Below are 25,199 nucleotides of genomic sequence, written 5' to 3'. Positions count from 1 at the left end.
TGTACAAAAGGGAGACTTGAAGAATTTTAAGTTTCATCAGTATTCATTGTTGATGCAGGTGATTCTGCATAAGAATGTGGGCTATATAAACCCAAGTTTCATTGAAGAAATAGAGGAGATGTACAAAAATCCACCTATGCAACATTGGACAAGGGTATGGAAAAAAACTTTACCCTTACTATAGCTATTGCATGTGGACTTAGGCTCTCTCGAATCAAAACGTTTCTCAGAAACTCCTAAACTTGTCTTCTCAACTCCTTAGTCTCAATAGGAGTCATCCTATGAGAAGCCTTGTTAGAAAAACTAGCTTAAGGATTAAATCTATTCGATGATTGATTTTTCTTACTGGTCGAAACTATTCTTGGACATTTTCTAATATGAATCCTTCATACCCACTTAATCGACCCAAGACTTCAACTTGAACTTCACTACTACCGTCCTTATCCTTTCTAGGAATTAAAGCATAACACATATGTTGATTTTTTATGCCATACAAAAAAAAAAACTCGATCAAAAAGACATACCCTAACACTATTGCATACCTTTTCATCTTTCTTAATCAAGGGCTTCAACTTGTAACAAACTCCATCCTTCATCAAAGAATAGGTATTTGCATGACTATCATGTATAACATACCTATCATATTGCCACAACCTTCCCAACAAAAAATGGAATACATCCATCAGTATGATTCCATGGAGAACCTCATCATGGTAACTCCCAATCTTGAACTTCACCAAATATTAGTCACTGACTAGGACCTTATGATCATCCTGGACCCATACAATCCAATATGGATGGGGGTGTTTCTCCCTCTTAATCTTTATCTTTCAGACCATCTCCTCTAACACCAAGTTTTTGGCTCTCCCACCATCAATAATCACATCTCAGCAAGACATGTTTATTAATTATAACCTCTCCTCTTTTTGCATCCTCTAAATGTGATGACATGGCTATCAAAAATTTGATTGAAAAGATCATTGTGAGAAGAAGATTAAAGATCAAAGAGGGAGATTGTTGTTAAAAGATTGTTTTTGATCATTTTTTTTTCATTGATGTCAAACCTACTATTTGTAGGAATGACAATTTCTTATAAGATCCAAGTACTATCACTTAGTTGATTGATGAAGAGAATTTGATCAACAAGATGTAACAAGATTACCTAAGGGAAAGGTTGAGTTATGATATTGTAATGAGGTGCAAGGATCAATTAAGAGAAAGGCTAAATGATGTATTGATAACATACTTGAAGATACAGAGGTTTCTTACACTTAGAAACATTGGAGGAATAAGTTGTAACAAGGTTGATTCCAAAACTTAAACTAAGTTTGTTAATGGGTGCTGAGAAAGGTAGTTAAGCTGAGAAAATTTTTAGTTGGAGCTAAGAAAATGAAAAATCTAGTATTTTTCAAGTGAAGTTCAAGTACCAAGCAAAGTAACACATGGCAAGGATTGGAAAATCTTAGTAGGTCTTGAGTAAACTTTAGGTGCCGAGAATCAATAAGACACAGTTGATGTTGAGTAACACAATATGTGCCAAGCACCAGTATTTCAATAGTGCCAAGCTACTGCATTATTGCAAATGTCAAAGATTCACCAAATCTAAGCTAACATAGTTGTTACCTTGAATTTTTTGAACTAGTTGGAGGATAAGGATGATGAGCTGGTGGCACAAAATTCTATGTAAATCATTTTTGGGAAAATTAAAAGGATTATTCAAGAAGTTTCTAGAGGGAACAAAATATGGGTTAGATTCAATGAATCCTACCTAATCCATATGAATTGAAATCAAAGAAAGGAAGAATTTAGTGGGACAAGTGAATTCTAGATTTAAGGAGTCACAGACTAAGAGGCAAGTACTACTGCTAAAGTGCCAAATTGAAAAGTGATTAGAAGGGTGTCAAGGAGAAGGCATCTAGGAGAAGGAAGAGCATAGAGGTTCTACTTTGACAAATGGTTAGAGAAATATGATTACACTAGTACATTGAGCATGGAGACTCAAGGAGATGAAGCTTGAAAGGAGGGCAAGCTGACAAGAGTTGTAGAGACTGAAAGCTAGGCAATGTTATGAGCTAAAGAGTAATCTGAGATCTACAACTTAAGTTGTACATTGTAATTAGGTCAGAGACCTTTTAATACTCTCTAGAAATTGTATTAGGTATAAAAATCCTATGGACTTATGTTGGTTTAATAGCCATTTGTAAATCCTTTAACAAGGTGGCATTCCAAGTGAATGTTCTAAAGTCCTCTAACCATGCCCACTTCTAATATGGTGATTAAATCCTCTAACAAGGTCACATTTAACAATGTGTTGTAAGCCTTTAACAAGGCATGCCTTTTATAGGGCATCACTTTAGAAGAGTCAGAATTAAGTAGCATGTTACTAGTGGTTTTTCCCAAATTGGGTTTCCAGGTAAATCACCGTGTTATGTGTTGATCTTTCATGTGTTATGCTTACATGTTGATTTACAATAACTTGTTGAATAGGAAAGTTAAAGCTTGGATGAATGAATAATTGAATGGGATCACTATAATTTGTAAAAAGGTTTGAATTGAATAGTTGGACCTTGAATAACTAATTCACCACCCCCCCTAGTTATTGTAAAGCATTTCTGACAATAGCATCATCATTTGCATGAGCAACCTTTTCTTGGGCATAATCTCTCCTATATTTTCTTCCTTGGTGTTGAGGGAACTCATAGGCTTGATGGCCTTCATTATTGAATCGAAAAAAATGTACCACATAAGCCTCCTATTCCTCAACCTTTTCTTGGGTTTAGTCTCTCCTATATTTTCTTCCTTGGTGTTGAGGGAACTCATAGGCTTGATGGCCTTCATTATTGTAGTGAAAACATGTACCACATAAGCCTCCTATTCCTCAAACTTTTCCATGTCCTCTTCCTCTTTGGTCTCACAATTTTTTATCATAGTTGGGGAGGGGGGGGGGGGGGGGGGGGGGGGGTGGGGTGGGGGGTGGGAACCTTCATTCCTCTAGCTTCTGCTACTACCCACATCTTCATTTTTCTTCTTCTCCTCATTTTGGCTTCCAAAATACCTGCCACCACCCCTTCCTCCTTGAGCATGCCCTCTTTGCTTTCCATCAACTTTTTTTTTGGCTTCTCCTCAACTCACAAGGAAAAATAGTATTCCTCTTTAATGCAGGTCATTCTAACTACACTAAGATCCCCTTGAATGTTGGGTCTTAACCCCATTAAGGTAATGAGCAACCTTCTCCTTGTTTTCTTCCACATGCCCCATCCTAATAAGGACTCGGCATAACTCCTCTATATATTCCAAGATAGATTTTCTTGATTTCTTTAATCCTTGCATCTTCCTAAAAAAATCAAGCTCATAGTTAACAAGAATGAACTACTTTTTTAGCTTGTTCACCATGTGATCCCATCTTATGATTTTTGCCTTCTCTCTTCAATTTTTTTCTAACTAAATCTCTTGACACCAAATTTTGGCATGGACCTTCATTCTAGCCTTCACAAAATTAACCCTATCTAGGTTTTCAATATCCTCATACTCAAAATATTCCCCTAGCTCATTGATCTACTCAATCAACTCATCTAGGTTTAGATTTCCTAAAAACATGTAGACCTCAAGTTTAGGTTTTTTTTCCAAGCTTGGCAATGGCCCTAAAAACATTCTCCTCCACTTGGTTAAGGAATTTTTCTTCTTCTTCTCTTTCTTGTACAATATTTTTTCTCTTCTTCATTTCCCCCCTCAATTTCAACCATTACAACAAGATTCATCCCTCTATGAGGCTCCTCTTGCAATATTTGAACTTGTCTCTAGAGGCTCGTGACCTTAGGGGAAACACCTCTTTCCCTTCCACCATGATTTCTTCTTGGAGGCATTTTCTCACTATCAAAAAACCCATAACCACACAATCTTGGTGAAAACTATCTCAAAGTTGGTGCTCTATCTACACACTTAGGAACTCTTGCTCTAATACCACTTGATGAGGGCACAACCCAAGAAAACATAAACACAATAGGAAAAGGAGAATTTTATTATTAGAGATTATATGCTATTACATATACTATAGAAAAAATAGAGTCAACTACATGCCCTGTGGGCTTATAATATTATCATATTTTGGAGAGAAACCCTTCTCATAGGACCCTCTCCCAAACTCCCCAAAAGTTGTCTTTACAATGCAAGAAATAACCCCAATTAACCTGAATTCAGTTTAGGGTTAGGAATAAATTTTATAATATTCCATTTTCCATCCATTTCCATAGAATAAAGTTCTATAAGACACATCAAAAGTCATGCAACATTAGAAGAATCTAGAAATGGCAGTCCAAATTTTGGGAGGCATAACTTTGGTTCTAGAACTTTCATTGATGAACCATTTATATTTTTAGAAATCTATCCTAGCACTTGATAGCCTTATGGAGCATATTTTCTTTTCACCCATTTTATGCCCCCTTACTAGGTTGTTTAGTACCTTAAATCTAACATTGAAGCATTCTTAGGGGAGTCTCCAAGAAACTTGAAACTACAATAACTTTCAAACTCTGACTCCTTTCGTCTTTGTTCATTTTCAATATCCTTGAAATTATAAGTACAAACATTTCTCCATCTTGCACCCTCTAACTCCTCATAATTATGGCTCAATTACAAAATAACTCATTTTCTACACTCATACGTACCCTGAGGTACTCAAAAACACTAACCCAAAAATCTAATGGTGGAACCATGAGAGTTGGAATCTCTATTTGTCCCAAATGGGTATCTATAAATACAAACATAATAATGAAAAATAACACTAGTCGTATTTTTGGCTGGTACAAGATTACCCTTACACCACTGGGTGCTCCTACATCAAACACCTAGGGTAAATTGAAAAATGACCCTGTCACTTTATAGTTGATTGAGGAAAACCTAAACTACCAACCTCCATCTTGGATAACTAGGTTGAATCTTCCATCAGTCTTCTTTTCCACTTTTTAGGTACTCCTCATACTATGTATCTCTAGTGCTCTAGCTCACATAACTATCCAAAATTTCTTCAATCTCCCCATTCTCAAAAGTAGGAATAGGACATGGATCCATTATCAACTCCTCCTTTGTACCATCTTCATGATATTTTTTAACTTTGCATAGTAAAAATAGGGGAAATATGGATCTCATCAAGAAATTCTACTTTATATGCATTCCCTAAATTATGTTTCTTCAAAATCTTGTAGGGACCAAACTTCTTCAACTTCATTTTGTTGTAGGTGCTCACTAGAAATTGTTCCTTCCTCAAGTACACCATAACCAAATCCCCAACTTAGAACTCTTCATGTCTTCTCTTTTAATCTACTCTGGCCTTATACTATAGGTTCATCTTGGTAATATGTGCACGTACCTCCTCATGTAGGGTCTGACATGTTCAAAAAATTCTTATGCCTCATCACAAGTCCTCTCTGCTTGCTCCATCTACCTCAACTCTAGTGCAATCCTTGCATGAATCCCATATAAAATTTGGAATGGTGATCTACTAGTACACCTATTCACATAATTATTGTAAGAAAATTCTACTTGTGGTAAAATCAAATCACATCAACACCTTAGTGAATTTCCCAAACTTCTACTCACCACTTTTGTTTGTCCATCACTCTTTGGATGATTTGTAGAACTGAAATTCAACTATGTCTTTAACTTCTTCCACAAATTCTTCCATAAATACCCAACAAATTTAGTATCTCTGTCAAAAAAAAAAACTTTTTAATAGACCATGTAGCCTCACCACCTCTTTGAAAAATAAATCCATAATATATGTTGCATCACGAGTCTTGTCGCATGGAATGAACTATGTCAACCATCACAAATGCTAATTCATTTCCCCTTTGTGTTCCTAGGGCTTTGATGCAATATGCCATGGCTAATAGAGTCTAGTATTCTGAATGACTCCTTTAGTTTTTCGATAGAATAGAAAACTCTACACAAACTTCTTCACATCTGGTGACAACTAAGGCCAAAACTATTTTTCACTAATAATAGCAATGGTCTTATATGAACCAAAGTTTCCTACCATCCCTCCATTATGTTTCTCCTTGATCACTTTCTCTCTCATGGAGCTCCTTGGAATTCACAATTCACTACCCTTGATAAGAAAATCATCATGGATCATGTAATCCATCCACCTAGTCTTAGATAGAGTAATGGGTTCTTTACAAGCCTTCTAAGCCTTTTCAAAGTTAGGATCCTCAAGGTAAATATTCTTGAGTTCACTAAACCCAACCACTTCAACCTAAATTTTTATTAGCAACAATTTTCTCTTACTTAACACATCTACAACCCTACTATATCTTCAACTTCTATGTTTCAATACAAATGTATAGCTATGCAAGAACTCTACCCATTTCAAATGTCTCTAATTCAATTTACCTTGGTTACTTAGGTATTCCAATGCCTGATGATCAGTATACAAGAAAAAATATTTTGGCAATAGATAATGCCTCCATTTCCTTAAGGCATGAACTATTGTATAGAAATCTTTATCATAAACAAAATACTTCTTCTTTGCATCATTCGATTTCTCACTAAAATAGAAAATTGGCTTATCTTCTTGGCTCAACATAACTCCAATAGAACTATCACTATCACTAGCATCACAACCCACCTAAAGCACTTTGTCAAAATTAGGAAGTTTCAACATAGGTTTCTTTGTCACCTTCTTCTTCAACAACTTAAAACTCCTTGTAGCTCCTCTTGTCCACTTGGACTCTTTTCTATCTATTCTCATTGTTTCAATTAGGATGCATAGTTACTACTAAAGTTCCTAACAAATTTCTTGTAAAAACTAGCCAAGCTATGCAATGACCTCACCTTAGTGGCAGACCTTAGGGTAGACCATTCTAGGGTGACCGTCACCTTCTCTGGGTCCATTTTGAGACCTTCAACTAATACAATGAACCCTAAATAGACTAGCTCCCTTTTGACAAAGATACATTTCTTCAAATTGATCAATAATTTCTCTTCCCTTAACCTCTCAAAGACACTATGAATGTGCAACAAATGGTCATCCAAACACTTACTAAAAATAAAAATATCATCCAAATAGACAATAACACATTTTCCTAGAAATTTCTTTAGTACCTTATTCATAAGCCGCATAAAGGTGCTCAATGTACTGGTCATCCCAAAGGGGATAAATAACCATTTGTAAGACCCTCCTTGGTCTTTAATATAGTCTTCTACTCACCTCCCTCTCTTATTTGTATCTAGTGATAGCCACTCTTGAAATATATCTTTGGGAAGTACTAAGTTCCACTCAAGTAGTCCATAAGATCGTCCATCATTGGAAAGGGAAATTGGTACGTGATGGTTATCTTGTTTATAGCCCTAGTGTATGTACACATCATCTACTCTCCATATTTCTATTTTTCTAGTAATACAAGTACTGTATATAGACTTCAGCTCTCTTGAATTAAACCTTTACACAATAGTTTCTAAACTTGTCTTTTCAACTCCTCAATCTCAATAGGATACATCCTATGACCAGCCTTGTTAGGAAAATTAGCTCCAAGTACTAAATTTATTTGATGACTAATTTTTCTTATTGGCAACAACCCTTTTGTGACATTATTAGATATGATACTTTCATACTCACTTAATAGACTTGATACTTTAGCAAGAACATCACTACTACCTTCATTAACCTTTCTAGGAATTAAATCATAACATATATGTTAATGTTTCATGCCATTTAAAAATTGTATTTCATCAAAAAGACATACCCTAACACAATTGCATACCTTTTATCTTCCTTTATCAAGGGGTTAAACTTGTGATGAACTCCATCCTTCATCAAAGAATAGGTGTTTTCACAACCATCATGTATTGCATGCCTATCATACTACAAGTCTTTTTAATAGCAAATAGCATGCATCCATTGGTATGTTGTCACAAAGTACCTGATCATGGTAACTCATAGTCTTTAACTTCACCAAATATTGGTCAATAACTAGTAGCTTTTGATCATCCTACACTCATGAAATCTGATATGGATGGGGGTGTTTCTCCCTCTTGAGATTTATCTTTGAAACCATTTCCTCTGACACCAAGTTTTCAGTGCTTCCACCATCAATAATCACATCACAATATTTACCCTCACACTTGCACATGGTATGAAAAAAAATCCTACTTTATCTAGGTTCAGTCTCGCCACTCAAAAAGACCCTTTTATTAACCAAAACCTCTACTTTTTTTGCATCCTCTAAATTCAATTACATAACATCATCATACACATGAGCAATACTTGTTTGAGCATCAACTCTCATATATGTCCTTCCTTGGCATTATCAGCACTCAAAGGCTTGATAGACTTCTTTGTTATACTGAAAACATGTACCACAAAATACTTTTCTTCCTAACCCTTGTCCATGTCTTCTACATCTTCCTCTTTTCTCTCTAAAGTTTTGATCATGGGAGTAGTTGAAACCCTCATTCCTCTAGTTTTATTTGGTACCCACATCTTCATTTTTCTTCTGGTCCTTATTTCAGCCTCCAAAAGACCAATCACTACCCCTTTCTCCTTGACTGCACCTTCTTTTCTTCCATCAAACAATTTTTTAGCTTCTCCTCAACTTGCAAGGCAAAATGGTATGCCTCTTCAATGCAAGTCATTTTAACTAGACTAAGCTCCTCCTGAATGCTACTTCTTCATCCATTAAGGTAATGGGTGACCTTCTCCTTGTTTGCTTCCACCTGCCTCATCCTAATAAGGACTTTTTAGAACTCCTCTATATATTCCTAGATATATTTTCTCACATTCTTTAACCCTTATATTTTGAAAAAGTTAAGCTCATAGTCAATAGGAATGAACTACTTCTTTAGTTTGTCCAACATGTAATTCCACCTTATGATTTTCTCCTTCCCTCTTCTATTCCTTTCTAATTGAATCTATTTACACTAAATTTTGGCATGGACCTTTAGTTTAGCCTTTGAAAACTTAACCCTATCAGGGTCCTCAATATCTTCATACTTAGAATACTTCTCCAGCTCATTGATCTAGTCGATCAACTCATCAAGGTTTCAATTTCTTGAAAAAATGTCAACCTCAAATTGGGTCTTTTTCCCATCTTGTAAATGGCCCTAAAAAGATTCTTCTCCACTTTTTTTAGGACTTCTCCTTCTTCTCCTCCCTACATAACATTTCCTTCTTCTTCATTTTTCTCCTCACTTTCATCCCTTACAACAAGATTCATCACTCTATATATCTTCTCTTGCAATGCCTAAACTTATCTCTAGAGGGCTCTAACCTCAAGGGGAACACCCCTAGCCCTTGCACTATGCTCTCTTCATGGAGGCATCTTCTCACTATCTCAAAAATCAAAAACACATAGTCTTGGTACAAACTATCTTATAGTCAGTGCCCTATCTACACACTCAGGAACTCCCGCTCTAATACCACTTGATGAGGGCACAACCCAAGACAAAATGAATAGAATATAGAAAATGGATAATTTTATTATCAAAAATGATATGTTATTATATTTAGTAGAAAAAAAAATAGAATCAGCTACATGTCTTACAATATTATTAGATTTTGGAGAAAAATCATTCCTACAATACCTTCTCCCAAACTCCCCAAAAAACTACCTTTACAATGCAAGAAAAGACTTAAGTAACTCAAATTAGGTTTAGGATTAGGAATTTCCATTTGGAATCCATAGCCAAAGTAGAAGGTTCTAGAAGATACATCAATCAATGCAAAATTAGAAGAATCCAAAAATGGTAGTCCAACTTCTAGGAGGCATAACGTTTGATCTGGGACTTCTATTGATGAATTGTTTATATTTTGAAAATTTATTTGAGCTCTATATAGGAATATGGACCATCTTTTTTTTTCCCCATTTTTTGGGCCCCTACAAGTCCATTTGGTTCCTCAAATCTAACTTAAATGACACATTCTTAGGGGGGTCTCTAGGCAACTTAAAACTACAATAACTTTCAAATCGTAAAGTATTTAAACCTGATTCTTTTTTTATTAAAAGTAGAATATTACCTCTAACTTACACCCTCCAACTCATAATAATTATGTCTCAATTAGAAAATAACCTATTTTCTACATTGACACATATCCCAAGGTACTAAAAAACACTAACTGTGAAATCTAATAGTAGAACTATGAGACTTGGAATCTCTATTTGGCCCAAATGGGTATCCTAACACAAAAAAATTAAATAGAAACTAACACTAACCATATTTTTGGGTGATATAGGATTGTCCTCACACTAAGAGATGCTCCTACATCAGTTAGATCTGTCGTTATATTGTCGTTAATGTCAATCTATTTGATAGTACTAATTCATGTGAGTTTCAATTATCTAAAGGATGTGATGTTGCAGAAAGGAGTTGAACACAAAGTATGAAGAAGAGTTAAATAAGTGATGATAAGTATGTGAATTTAGTCAGGAAACTAATGAATCACTCTATGATAGTATAATGTTGGTTTGATTATTTTACATGATTTCATGAACTTTTAAGATAATGTACAAATAAGTAAATTTAGTAAGTAAAAAATGGAATGAAGTTAGACAGTTAAATGAGAAGGTACACCAAGATAGAGATAATTGATGGTAAATAAAGAGAGGAAAAGGTAAAATATGTAAGAACATTATTAACCAAGCAAGAAAATTATTAACTGAGATAGTGTAATGTTAAACGAGTGAAGTATTAACAAAGTATAAAGAAGGGGTCTGTAAAAGAAGAACACTATTTACTAAATGAAGAATATTTTATGAAAGATTGATTAAGGGATGACATAAAATGAAGATTGAGACTCTTTTAGAAGATTCCAAGATAAGGACAAATTTTGTTAGGCACAAGGTCAATAGTTAGAATAATTAAAATAAGATCTAATGGTAAAGATTTGAGAAGTTTTTGAGATCCAAAAAAAGGTACAAGTTCCAAGAAAAATTTATAGCTAGCAAGATCAAAAAATCATTTAGCCTAGCACTAGACTCAAAACCCTAGATCATGTGGATGAAAGGATTTCATCGAAACCCTAATACATGAGAGGAAGTAACAAAAATATGTCTATTTAAGGAAGAGATAAGAAGGTAAATGTTGTTGGCCCAATGAAGAGTAAATTGAATGCATGAAGTTGTTAAAAGAGTTCCTACCAAAAGGATCATAGTGCAAAGTTGAGGAAAAGTGAAATGTTGATGTGATGACTAGTTAGTGAGAAGAGATATTGAGTGGAATAGAGATTTGAACAACCAAAGTGAGTTTCATTTTTATCAAATCATTTGATTGTTACTCACTAACCATTGTAGTATAAAATATCTGAAGTGACTAGACTCAATATTCTTTTTATTTGTAAATCCTTATTGTAAGTTGATATTTTATTAAATTCTTGTAAGTCCTTTAGACAAGCTACTCATTGAAGGGTGGTAAGGTCTACATGATCTTTAGTGAAAATCCCCTAATAGGGTCACACCCAGTAGTGTATTTTTAACCTTTAACATGATTGGATCTTAACTGAACTCACTTAAAAGAGTGAAATTATTTTGGGTGACTACTCCTAGTTAGTTTTTACCATAATTGGTTTTTCAAATTAAAAATTGTTGTATTTGCATATGCAAGAATGTCTTGCATGTTATTTTCTTTTACATGTTGAAATTGTTGTTATTTTTGTAACATAGTTAATATGGATAATATTTAGTACTGTGTGCAAATCCATTTGATACATATGAAAGATTAGTTTTACTATGATTAGAGTTGGTTTACTAATCATTTAAATTTGTAAGTGTGGTGAAATTTTTGAAAGGGCTTGAGGATAATTGAGTTACCCCTCCCCCTCCCTACTTTCTATCTAACAATAGAAAACTAAACAAGTTTATCCATGTGTGTATCATCCTTTACTCCTTCGAAATGATTATGAAGTGAACCTCCTAGGCATCTTGGTTTGTCCTTCTATGCTTGAATCACATAATATTCCTATGCATACTTCATATTCTTACAATTGTCTTTTTATTTCTATAAGACTATTAATTATTTTGTTTCATCAACTAGTCGTTTCTTATATACTTTGTTGATATATTTTTAATTGTATCTAATTTCAACTACAATTTTACATCATTTTCTTATGAAAAAATTGTACACTTGTATTCAACTAGAGATTCTTCTTGGTTCAAATTTTGTACTGGAATAATGAATGTGTACTTTGATGTCCAATTCAATTGAAATTAACCTTGCCAGGTTCCACTCACACCCCATATTTGTTTTTCATTTTTTTCCACTTCCCTATGCACTATTAGCAATATCTATGGGATTATAAGAAACAAGATCAATGGTACTTAAAATTAAACCAACATCTATGGCTTCTATGGCTTTGTTAGTAATAACATCTCTAGAATTTACACCAGCATCTGTAGAGTTCTAAGCAATAGGATTTTTGATAGTTATAGTTACACTAGTATCTAAAACTTTTTTAGAAACATTTCTAGCATTTACATCAGCATTTATAGAATTCTTAATAACAACATTGCTGATATTTCCATCCATTTTGGCTTTAGCTTTCCCATTTCTCCTCCTCTTGTGTACAATATCAACAAACTCTAAACTGGTGCTATCAATTGCATCTTCATCAACATTTATGCTAGCATCAACAGAAGTAACAAACTCACCAATGGAGTCTATTTCTTAAGTCAAGCTACCTTGAGTTCTAAATAGATAAATTTCTATGTCAAAAACATCTTTCAATATAGGTGTTGAACAAGATATTATAGGTTTCTCTATTGGTCCCTCAAAGTATAACTTTATGTCATTTTCTTCTTTGAATGGAAGTTTTATTCAAAGGTCACTCTCAAGAGTCTTGATGCTCGACATTAAATAATAATAATAGATTAAAACAGAAGAAACTATGTCATAAAAGGACTCAAATAAAAAGGATTATGTACTACCAGATAAAAATGGAAAATGATAATAAAACTCACTAATTTGAAATTCAATGTGTTCTCAAGATGTGTGTGGACATGTAGTAACCATTCTCTAACCATGAGGAATCACATAAAACATGATGACCATCTACTAGTTCATGTCAAGGTACACTAAAACTATCTTAAGCTTACAAATCTAGTGACAAGACAAATCTTTCTCCACCAATCCTCTATTTTTTGGCTCACAACTTATGCATATTAACCACAAACAAACTTGTGACATGTCACTAACTATAAAGACTAACATCTTGGATGACTTGATCAATTTAAGGAAAAAATTATCAAGCCAATAATGACATGAATTAAAATAATGAAAGCACTTGCAAGATCAATAGGAAAATGACTCAATATTATTTAGATTTATCATCTTATTCCTAGACATAAATCAGTTCTCACTAACTCATAGGATTCAAAAGAAAACATCAAAAATACCAGTGATCTTGAATTTAATTAGGTTTTCTTTTGACATCATTTCAAAAATAGTCATGATGCCTCGTAGGATAGGTGGTGACCATTTTTTATTTTGCATTATGATAGAGCTAAACCTTCTTCATCTTTCCAGCTAGTAGTAAGGTAAATCTTTAACCACTAGTCATCTATGCATTATCTCCCAACTTATGAATATTAAGAAAAAACAAACTAGTGGCTTGCTACTAACTATAAAGACTGACAATTCAAATTATTTGTATAGTCAAAAGGACAAAGAAATTTTCCAAAACCAACAACCATGCAATTTAATACACTAAAATAACTTGCAAAAATGCTAGACAAATGACTAGATATTTTTTAGACCTACAATGTTGCATTCAAACATAATATAGTGCTTGTTAACTTGCCAATTTGAGAAAAAAACATGAAGTATAAAGGTGAGTTTGGATTTAATTAGGCATATTCCTATTGACATCATTTCAAAAAAGGAAAGCAATCAAATTCATTCATAATTTATTGTTGGTAGTATGTGTCACTTATTATAATTTTTTTACTATGACAAGGTCCATTAGTGAATCAGCATCTAAATGATTCCTCAAAAACTTCTATCCTAAGCCTCTAAAAGTAAATTGTGTTAGATAACTAGGACAAGGGATGAATAAGTTTTAACCAATTGCCCTATAGGCCTTAAAAATACTTTTCACCAAATCAAACACTTTTAAACTTTCATATCATTAACTTGACAATCATATCTAACATCATAATATAAACTAATAAAAACCTTGCATTGAACTATCAACTCAATATACTGAGTATCAGAGTAAACTTCCAATTTATACCTAGTAACATCAATAATTTGTAAACATTAAATAAAAATGCAACACAATAAGTATCCATGCAATATTTATACAATTATTGAACATGGAAACCATATAAAGGGAAAAACCACTTGGGAAATGACAACCCAAAAATTTTATTCTTTTGAAGTGAGCTATGTTAGAAGCCAACCTTGTTAAAGGTTACATACACATTATTAATGTGACCTTGTTAGAGTATTTTTAGCAAAGATCATCTAGACCTTATCACTCCTTGAAACTTATAAACAATAGCTTTCTCTATAGGACTTACAAAATATTCAATACAATGTCATTATATAGGATTCCAATAAGGTTGTTAGGTCCACTCGGTTAAGTGTTTTTTGTGATAATGATTAGAAAGTAACAATGAAATGATCTATTAGGTTTTAGAACTACATTTCTTTTTTAGTTCTCTATATCGCTCAATCTCTTTCAATTCTTTGATCCTTTTCTGAGTAATTTGCATAGTTTAAACATCAACTTAGCAGTTCTCTTGCTTGATCTTCACAATGTTATTCTTCTCAGTTCTCCTTCTGGGTGCCACTTTCTTCTTAAACTTGATAAAAAATAATGAATATTGTGTTCATCCCTTAAATAAAAAACTTTTTCCATTCCTTTAGAATGGTCCAAATATTTTTTGTTAATCACTATTATCATATCTTCATCAAGTTTAGATTCATTAAATCTAGACACTTGGGAACATAATTTCACATTAAAATGTGTGCTCTAATTCACATTATTAAAACTCCTTCATCAAATCTTCTTTAAATTTCTCTAGCCATTGATATCATAACTAACTTCATCCTTATCTTTGAAACTTCTCAAATAATCTTTATTTTCATCAAATGTCCTCCTTAGATTAATTTTTTTAAAACTTTTTCTTCTTGTTCATGCTCAATTAAAAATACATCTTACTCAAAATATACTAGACTTGGTTTACATTATAATTTCTTGATTAACACTACACATTATTTACTTCTTTGTCAAGTTCTCAATAACAACTAAAGTAGCTCATTTAATATTGTGGTTCTTCATTCACTGAATAAACTTTCTTTCTTCTACATGTTCTCAGCACTCAATCAAATCATGTAAAGAAGTCAAACCCACATTATATTATCAAATTCTAACTCATTCAAGTGCTTTTGAATACCATACACTTATCAACATTTATATCATAATTATACTTTCTTCAAATCCTCTTCATCAACCAAATAATATGGCACTCTAATGAATTAGAATAAAATTCCTAACCAATTAAGGCTCGACATCAATGAGAACATAACAATTTATATGACTCTTTCATATACATTAAAATCATTATCAGTTGGGGCTAACAATCTCCCCCTTTGGAATTGATGGAAATGCATAAGATATTATTGCATTATATTCCTTATTTAAACAATAAAACTCTATAATAGATTGAGCATTGAGTTCTTCAAGTCACTCAGTCATCAGCATCACATATTCCACTTGGACACTCTACCCCTTTGGGTGTACTTCTTTATTCTACATCATCAACACCATAATAAAAACTTAGAGAACTCCCCCTTTGACTATACTCATATATTTACTTCATGTTATGCTTCTCTCTTATATTCTACTTTACTTCCTAACTTATTCATCTTCCTTGATTGTTTCATACCTTCTTAGTATTCTCCCCCTTTCATGTCTCTCTCCTCCTTTGACAAAAATCCAAAGGTAACTATAAATTTCAATGAGAAAGTTATAAAACCTTGTACCTTGAATATATTGATTACATCTACTTCATTAAAATCACTTTCATAACTTCAAGAAATAATCCCTAAAGAATGAACTATTGTGTCAACTCATAACGATATTTATGATCATCCATGAATTGATGCAACATGTGTCCTTGGTTATCTAGAATCTTGGATAGAAGGACCCTTAACTTACCTCTTAGATACTCAAAAGCATCCTTACAAAATAGTTTTTTTTTTTTTTGTGTGTGTGTGTGTGTGTGTGTGTGTGTGTGTGTGTGTGTGTGTGTGTGTGTGTGTGTGTATGTGTGTGTGTGTGTGTGTGTGTGTGTTTGTGTGTGTAATTTTCTCCTTAGACTTCACATACTCCAATTTTACTTTCTTCTCTTGTACTTTATCCCTCAAGTAGTGATACATGATAGATATATGCCTAGTTTTGCATGCATCATAGAATTATTTTATATATTAATTATACTTGTGTTATTACAATAAATAACTTAATAGGTTTGGTGACTAACTCTTGCATACCTTCTAAAAATTACTTCATTGAGACAATATTTTAACAATTAATAGCAGCAACTATAGACTCAACTTTAGATATATACTATGATATAGAACTAAATTTCTTTCTCAACCATGTAATTAACCTCTCTCCAAAAAATAAATCGCCACCACTAGTTCTCTTTCTATCATCAACATTTTATGCCCATTCAATATCAGTATAAACTCTAGCCCAAAATTGCCTTCTTGCTTTTACCATTGTCCATAGTCTTTTTTTCCTTTCAGATATCTGAAAATCCTCTTAATTATAATCATATGTGTTTTCTTAGGATTAAATGAAAATATTTTAACTATAACAACTGCATGTGCAATATAGGGTCTATTGTGTACAAAAAACTATAACTTGGAAATCATTTATCTATATTGTGTTTCATTCACTTCACAAGTATTGTCCTTCGACTTATTTTGTGTCATGATTCCAACACTCTTATCTTCAATGATTTAATATTTTGAATGGTTCCTTCTCATCTACATTTATAAGACAATTCCAACTCTATGATCTCTAGAAATATCATTTCTAATTTGGGCCTCAACATTCTACTCAAGTAATTCAATTTGTAGCTCTAGTAGTATAGGATGTTGTTGGGAAGATTTGTATTATTTCCCAGTGTATCATTATATTGACTTTTTTTGGCACTTAGGTACTGTACTGAGTCCCTCTTCATATACATATGAAGACTTTTTCTAATCCTTGAGTTCCTTCTTTATCTCCTAATTGTTCTTATATGAAAACTCATAAATTCTAACATTTTTACTTTTAATCAATTTGTCAGTCAGTTTTCTCAAACATTTGTAAGCCTTGCTCCTATTATAATAACCTAGGGATATTCCTTCATCACATTTTTAATCATACTTCCCATTCTTTTCATCTTTATTAATATAACACCTACTTCTAAATATTTTGAAATAACTTATATTTGGTGTATGACCATATTAAAGTTCACATGGAGTTTTATTTGTTCCTTTCTACAACTAAACTCAATTGAGAGTGTAAACAACAATTATTTTATCTTCATTATAAAATATTTGTGACTCCCTTTTCATTTAGTAGTGTTCTAGCATAGTTAACAATAGATCTATTTCTTATCTCTATAATCTCATTCTACTATGGTGTCCTTGGTGCGAATATTTGTCTCTTAATTCCATGCTCAACACAAAAGTTAGCAAATTCATCAGACATAAACTCACTTGTTGGAAATATAAGAGGAGTAACTTAGAGGGGAGGGGTGAATCAATTACCACAAAAATTAATCCTAGATCCCTTAGATTTTACAAAAAAACATAAACTTTTTTGAAACTGTTGGCACTCAGTTAACACACAGGAACTCAGTTAACACAATTAATATGTTGTAACTTGGCAAGCACTGAAATAACAATTGTTACTCAAAAATACTAAACATGTAGATCTTAAGATATTAAGTGTGATTAATCTTAATAAACTCAATTACATACACATAAAAGAAATAGCATGAAGACAAGTGACACAAAGATTTAATGTGGAAACCCAATTTACAAAACCACCAATTGCAACTAGTTACTATTTTTCACTCTTCTAAAGTGAGCCCTGTTAGGAGCCAACCCTATTAAAGGTTACAAAATACACTATTAGGTGTGACCCTATTAGAGGATTTAATCACCCTATTAGGAGTGGCCTTGTTAGAGGTTTTTTACACTTCAATATAGAAACTCCACCTTGTTAAAGGATTTACAAATATCTATTAGGCTAACTCTATTAAGAGATTTGATTCATTGCTACAATTGTTAGAGAGTAACAATGAAATGACCTGATTGTTGATGCAACTATAATGCTGATTTCAAATCTCAATTCTAGCTTGAATACTTGATCCTTCCTGATTAGACTAATCTTTGCAACCCAATAAGGATATTCTTTGTATCCTTCCAATTCACTTCCTCTAAGCATTTTCTTAGCTTCCATACATACTCTCACATTCAATCTTCAACTTAACATTATACTTATATCATATGCATCATCAAAAGTCATCTTGAATACAACTTATAATAATAATTCTTCATCTCTTCAGTCAGATAGAACCAACAAAAAAGTCAATTAAAATCAATATGCTAAAATAAGAAAATCCTTTGTTAGTTGACCCAACTCAATAAACACTAACTATTGAAATTATTTTCCAATATTAACCAAGTGAACTTATTTAACTCTATAGCTTTGTAAACTTCCTTTGGTAACTGGGTGAGCTCGTTTAACACTAGTTTCATGCCAATTATCCTTTGTTAACCAAGTGAGCTATGTTAATACTTAAACTTCTATGAACTTCTCTTAGGTGCCTTAGTGAACTCAGTAGACACTATCTTCTTAACTTGATAAACACTGGAATGCTCGACAGACATAAAAAACTATCTTCATCTCCCAAGTGATCTTGGCAAACATTGACTGGTAAAGATATGACATTTTGTGTAACATCAAAGACAATATACAATTGATCAATTTTTTTCAAAAATCTCCCTCTTTGGCATTGATGGCAACACATCATGTCATAATACAATGAAATTGATAGAGAAAAATAAAATTAAGGATAATATCCTTATTTTCATTCTAATTCTCATCCATGAGAACTTCCTCTATTAGTGTGAACTCCCTCTTACTTCAATATCGCCCTTTGATTTTAGTTTCTCCCTCTGTTAGAAAACTCTCCAAGTTTATTTTTCATCAAACTCTTCATCTTTGACATCTTCAAACATTCAAAAAAAAATCTCTAATATAGAAAACTCTTTCTTTACAAAATTTGTGTGATATGATAGCAAACTTCTCCATCTTTGCAATCTTATGCCAAAGACAATATTCAGTATATTTCAATGTACCTAATGTAAAAATTCATATGCAATATGGGCTTTTATTATTTCATCAATTTAATTCATCTTCAAGAATACTCAGTTGATGCATCACTAAATGTTGTTTAGTAAGCTTCAGATAGGGGAATAACCACTAGCTTACCTCTTAGATACAAAAATTCATCCTTAGGTAATTACTTGGTGAATATGTCTGCAATTTGTTCTTTGGTATTCACATATTCTAATCTCACCTTTTTGTCTTGCACTAATTCTCTTAGAAAATGATATTTTATTGCAATATGTTTGGTCTTGGTATGCATCACAAGATACTTTGATATATTGATTGCACTAGTGTTATCACAAAATATAACCACTAGATCCATGATTTCTACCTTCATACTTGCCAATAGTTGTTTGAACCAAATAATATTGGAACAATTGATTGCTACTGCAACATACTCTACCTCTATTGTAGACTAAGAGATGCAATTTTGCATCTTACTTGTCCAAGACACTAGTCTCCTACCAAGAAAGAATTCTCCACCACTAGTGCTCTTCTTGTCATCGACACTTCCTACCCGATTTGCATTAGTGAATTCTTTCAAATCTAATTTTCCTCATTTCTTGTGCCATAATCCATAATCTTTAGTACCCTTTAGATACCTCATGATTCTCTTTATTGCCATCATATGATTTTCTTTAGGATTAGCTAAAAATCTTGCCACTATACCAATTGCAAGAGCAATATTAGGCCTAGTATGTACTACATACTAAATTTTTCCAATCATAGATATATATGTGGTCTAATCTACATCCTTGGAATCATTATTTTTGGAAAGATTATGTCCAATATACATATGTTTTCCAACTAGTCTTGAATCCTCCATTCCAAACTTTTTCAATATCTTCTTGATATACTTAGATTAATTAATGTAGATGTCATCTTTCTCATATTGAATCTACAAGCCAACAAATAATTTGACTTCTCTAAACATTGACATCTCAAATTTTGTACTCATTTCCTCTAAAAGATATTTGTACAAATCATCATTTCTAGTAAACAATGTATCATCCACAAAGATTTCTGCCAACACAATCTTCTTATTTGGTCCTTGTTTAATGTATAGGTTGTTGTTATCATTTATCCTTTGAAAATCAATTTTCATCAAATAATTATGAATTATTTCACACCAAGCTCTAGGAGCATATTTGAGACCATATAATACTTTGTATAGTTTACAAAGCATATCCTTTTTGTTAAGATCTACAAAATCTTCAGGTTTCTCTATGTAGACTTCTTCTTCTAGAATTCCATTGAAGAATGTAGATTTCATAGCCATTTGATACACCTTAAATCCTTTATGTGTAGAACATGCAAGTAGATTCCTAACACCTTCTAATCTTGCAATAGGACAAAAAGTTTCACCATAACAAATACCTTCCTCTTGAGAGAAACCTTTGCATACTAACCTTACTTTATTTCTTGAAACTTCTCCATCTTCATTCATCTTATTTCTAAACACCCACTTTGTGCCAATTACATTCTTATCCTTGGGTCTAGGAACAAGAGGCTAGATCTTATACTTTCTATCTATTATATCTCTTCATTCATTGCTTCAATCCAACTTTCATTATCCAAAGCATATTTAACTAATCTAGGTTCAAATTCAATAAGAAAACATGTACCTTTCAATTTGTTCCTTGTCATTGTACCTTCTTACTTGTCTCCAATGATTTTCTCAAGTTTACGGTGCCTTCTAACATATCTTGCAAGTATAGGTACTTTGGATTTAGATCTTGTTTCGTTTTCCTCACTGTGACACTTCATTCCTCTATAGTATCACAGGTGTTAGCTAAGGTTTTGGAACCCTAAATATTTCCCCCTCCCCAAATTGAAAAAAATTAAAATACTTTAAAGGTTAAAATATTATAAATTATTTTACATAATATTTAATTATTTATATAATTAAATATTAATGAATCCAAAATAATTAAACATTAAACTTTTAAAGTAACATGTATGTCCCTCAAAATTAATTCTATCAAGAATTAATTATTAATTTAATCAGGGAAATAAAATGGTAAGTGTGGGTAGGGTAAATTGGAAAGTTCAAAATAATTAATTCTTGAAGAGAATTAATTATCATTGTAATGGGAAAACTTGTATGAAGAGAAATTATTTGGGAATGGGCTAGATTGAAAAATAATAATTAATTCTTGAATAGAATTAATGATTGTAATGTGTTTTAAAAAGAAAAAAAGATATGTGAAAGGAAGTTATGGTAGTTCAGAAACTACTCGGGTAGGGTTTCTTTAAAAAGGAGAAATCCTATTGGAAAAGGGTTCCTCCCATTTTGAAGGAGTCTGCACTTTTGAAGGAAAGGGAAGACAATTTAGTTTTTTCCAATCTTGTATCAGAAAGGTTCATCTCTCCATAGAATATTAAGTCAGAACTATTTTTGCCTATGTATTCTATGCTTTAAAAATTTGAATATATTTTTTGAAGTTGTGGCAAAGTATATAAAATTCTATAGTTTTATATGTTATGTTAAACTTTCTGGAGTAGATACTATTGTTTACTCTACTGTGGTTCATGTTCTTGTGGATATTAATTGCATGTGAAAGTTTAGCTTTCCTTTGTTGCATATTGGAAACGTATTTTGGAGTTTAAAGGTTCTGAGGGAGGAAGTTGAAATTATTCATCTACTTTTATTTCAATATCCAATCATGTTGATGAATGGATGCTAGTTTTCCTTTATTGCCTTATAGGTTAAAGGCATAACCAGAAAATCATTTATTGTAAATCAAAAAGAGGGAGTTGTACCTTCATTTCAAAATTTAGAGAGCACTTGACAAGATAATTACAAGTGACTCTATTGTTAGTTTCAAAGTTTGTCTCTCTTTTTGGGTATTCAAGAGTCATTTGTGAAGGTGTTTTTGAGAGGACAAACCTATTTACTAACAACAGGTTTGGTTACCTCTTCTTTCATTCCATTCAATAGATGTTTGAGCCACACAATGTTTGTGCAATTGACTGTTGCTATCACATATTCTGCTTCTGTAGTGGACTGAGATGTGCATTTTTGTTTCTTGCTAGTCCAAGTAACCAGCCTTTTACCTAAGAATAATGCTCCTCCACTTGTTCTTTTCTTGTCATCAATGTTGTCTCCCCAATCTACGTCTATGTATGCATTGAGCTCAAACTTCTCATTCTTTTTGTAGTATATGCCAAAATCATCAATTTCTTTGAGATACCTCATTATCCTTTTTACTACCATGAGATGATTTTCTCTAAGATTAGTAGAGAACCTAGCCACTATTCCAACTACTAATGTTATGTCTGGTCTACTACGTACAACATATTGTAGTTTTCCAATCATGGATCTATACATTATTTGATTGACTTCAGCTGATTCATCATTTTTGGATAGCTTATGTCTTGTTGTCATTGGTGTGCTGATAGGTTTGGAGTCTTCCAATCCAAATGTCTTGAATATCTCTTTGATGTACTTTGATTGTGTCATGAATATACCATGTTTTAGTTGATGTACTTGCAATCCAAAAAAGAACTTGATTTCTCCAAATATAGACATCTCAAACTCATGTTTCATCTTGTCAGCAAAAATTTTGCAAAGTGCTTCCTTTCCTCCAAAAATTATGTCATCCACAAAGATTTCAGATACAAGGATATCCTTACCTTCTTCTGATTTGATGTACATGTTACTGTTATCATCAATTCTTTCAAATCCTATTTGCACTAGATACTTGTGAAGTCTCTCATACCAGGCTGTAGGCGCTTGCTTTAATCCATATAGAGCCTTCTACAATTTACATACCTTTTTTTCTTATTTTCATCAAAAAATCCTTGTAGTTGCTCTATGTAGACTTCCTCTTCAAGTATACTATTCAAAAATTTGGACTTAACATCCATTTGATAGACTTTAAATCCTTTGAAGGCTACATATGCCAGTAAGGTCCTTACTCCTTCCATTCTGGCAACTAGAGAAAAATTGTCTCCATAGTCTAGTCCTTCTTGTGAATACCCTTTACAGACTAGTCTTTCCTTGTTCCTTGTGATTTTACCATTCTCATCTAACTTGTTTCTAAACACCCACTTGGTTCCAATTACATTCTTGTCAGCTGGTATTGAGGCTAAGGTCCATGTCTTGTTCTTTTCAATTTGTTCTATTTCTTCTTTCATAGCATTGTACTAGTCATCATATTTTGTGGCTTCACTTACTAGTTTTGGTTCCATTTTTCTAAGAAGACATGTCTCACTTCTGATTCTATTCTTTGTCATTGGTCTTGCCTCTTTGTTTCCAATAATTTGATCTACACAATGATGTCTTCTTACATACTTTTCCAATACTAGTTCTTTCCTTGTTTGCATGTTGTCTCTTTCAGAATCTTAATCTTCATGTATATTTTCATCAGATATTTCTTCATTTCCTTCATGTTGACAATTCTTAGAATTTTGAATGAGCATTCTCTGTATTTTGTAGCTCGGCTTTTGAATGTGTCTGATGCTCAGCATTCACTATCTAGGACTCAGCATATACTAGATTTTGTTGCTGATTGTCATTCTAAGTTGCAACTTCACCATTATTAGGTATACCTTCATAAAATTATACAAAGGTCCTGTATTCTTCTACTTTCTTGGTGTTCTCAACACTTTGAACTTCTGCAAGCTCATCAAATTTCACATTTGTGCTTTCTACTACTTTGCTAGTGTTAACAATCAAGCACTTATAAGCTTTGCTTCTAGTAGAATAACCAAGAAATGTGTCTTCCTCACTCTTTGCATCAAAATTTCCATTTATAGAATTATATATATATATATAGCATTTGCAACCAAATATTTTTAAATGTCTTACATTAGGAGAATGCCCATACCATAATTCAAAAGGTGTTGCATTTGTACCTTTCTTGACTTGAACTCTATTGAGTGTGTAGACTGCAATACTTACAGCTTCTCTCCAGTACTTCAATGCAACATTTTTCTCCATCATTAAGGTCCTATCATAGTCAATAACTAATCTATTTCTTCTTTATTCTATACCATTCTGAGGTGGAGTCCTATGTGCTGATGTTTTCCTTTTGATTCCTCTTTCATTGCAGAATTCTTCAAATTCTCTTGATGTGAATTCACCTCCTCTATCAGATCTGAGAGATTTTAGGCTCTTCCCAGTCTCTTTCTCAACTCTGGCCAAGTACCATTTAAACATTTGGAATACATCTAATTTTTTTTTTAGAAACATGACTGTCATCATCCTTGAATAGTCATCTACAAATAGCATTATGTATTTGTCACCTTTTTAGCTTTGCACTTCAATAGGACCACACAAATTAGTATGAACTAGCTCTAATACTTCATTAGAAGTATAAGCCTTTCTTTGAAAGTTGACTTGGTCATCTTCCCTAGTTGGCATTGTTTGCACATGGTGTTATTAGGCTTCTTCAACTTTGGTAGACCTCTGACTTTCTTCATTTTGTTGATGCTTATTAGATTGTCAAAATTTACATGACATAGCCTTTTTTTCCATAACCACACATCATCAATTTGAACAATGAGGCAAGAAGCATCTTCCATTTCTAGGTAGAACAAATTACTCCTAGTCTGGTCACCTTTTCCTATTAGACTTCCTTGAGAATCATAGATCTTGGAAAATCCATTTTCAAATTCAACCTTGCATCCTATGTTGCCTGACTATGAGACACTTAACAAGTTCTAATTTAGGCCTTCAACATAGTATGCATTATCACATGATATATTTTCAGTAAGCTTGATACTACCTTTCCCTTTGGTCTAACATGGTGCATTATTACCAAATCTAACACTATTTCCTTCATATTGAGTAAAGGAAATGAACTTACTTTTA

Source organism: Cupressus sempervirens, chromosome 1 (genome assembly GCF_028749045.1).
Source record: "Cupressus sempervirens isolate cs-2001-9-10 chromosome 1, ASM2874904v1, whole genome shotgun sequence".
Taxonomy (NCBI): Eukaryota; Viridiplantae; Streptophyta; class Pinopsida; order Cupressales; family Cupressaceae; genus Cupressus; species Cupressus sempervirens.
This window is presented reverse-complemented; position numbering follows the sequence as displayed.